Source organism: Vombatus ursinus, unplaced genomic scaffold, assembly GCF_900497805.2.
Source record: "Vombatus ursinus unplaced genomic scaffold, bare-nosed wombat genome assembly UNPS02014820.1, whole genome shotgun sequence".
Taxonomy (NCBI): domain Eukaryota; kingdom Metazoa; phylum Chordata; class Mammalia; order Diprotodontia; family Vombatidae; genus Vombatus; species Vombatus ursinus.
The window spans coordinates 9,439,654-9,440,871 of NW_020954598.1; the positions used below are offsets into that span (position 1 = coordinate 9,439,654).

At 32.4% G+C, this 1,218-nt stretch overlaps 1 non-coding gene across 1 annotated transcript; it reads left to right on the forward strand.

Annotated features, from left to right (window-relative positions):
• Nucleotides 1–504: 504 nt before the first annotated feature.
• Nucleotides 505–607, forward strand: LOC114024298. The gene has a single exon (XR_003566890.1). It is a non-coding gene; the product is annotated as a U6 spliceosomal RNA (small nuclear RNA).
• Nucleotides 608–1,218: the final 611 nt, after the last annotated feature.

A 1,218-nucleotide genomic window follows, 5' to 3' on the forward strand; every position in this document is an offset into this window, starting at 1 on the left:
AAATGCATATACTATATAAAATATGAAGAGTATATATATATATATATATATGTAAATTAGTTAAATACAGGGCCAAATGAGAGAAAGAGATGGTAGTTAAGCTGTATCTTGACAGAGCAGAGGGATTTTAAAGGGTAGAAGTGATGGAGGAGTGTATTCCACACATGAAGAACAGAAAGTGTAAATGCATGAAGTCATGAGAGTACTTGAGTAAGGAACAGAGAGAAGGTCAGTTTTGCTGTATTTGCAGAATAGGGAGGTCAGTAATATATGATGAGGCTAGAAAGCAATGTTTGGGCTAGGCTGTGAAGGGCTTTAATGGCTAAACAGAGGGAGTTATATTTGATCATAGAGAAAATTGTGAGCCACTGGAATTTCTTGAGTAGCAAAATCACACAGCTTTATCTGCACTTAAAGAAAATCACTTTGGCAATAGTATGGAAGGTGTACTAAAGTGCAAAGAAATTTGAGGCAAGAAGATGAATTAAATGTCCATTCCAATGCTTGCTTTGGCAGCACATATACTAAAACTGGGATGATACAGAGAAGAATAGGTAGGCCACTGTACAAAGATGACATGCAAATTTGTGAAGTATTCCATATTTTTAATCTCTCAGCATAATTGACCATATAAATAATAAAACCAATAGAAATCATATGATTATCACAATCAATTCAGAAAAAAACTTTTGACAAAATACAACTCATTCCTATAAAAAACACTAGAGAGCATAGGAATAAATAGAACTTTCCTTAAAATTATAAGTAGTATCTAGCTAAAACCATCAGCAAGTATTATATGTAATGATGATAAGCTAGAAGTCTTCCCAATAGGACCAGGAGTGAAGCAAAGATGCCCATTATCACCACTATTATTCAATATTTTACTGGAAATATTAGCTATGGCAATAAAGAAGAAAAATATATTGAGGGAATTAGAATAGGCAAAGAAGAAACAAAGCTATCATTCTTTGGAGATGATATGATGGTATACTTAGAGAATCCTAGAGGATCAACTAAAAAACTATTTGGAACAATTAACAACTTGAGCAGAATTGCAGGATATAAAATAAACCCACATAAATGATCAGCATTTCTTTATAATAGAAAGCCCTGCAGCAAGATGTAGAAAGAAAAAAATCCTTTTAAAATAATTTTAGGCAATATAAAATACTTGGGAATCTATCTGCCAAGATAAACCCAGAAACTATGTAAATA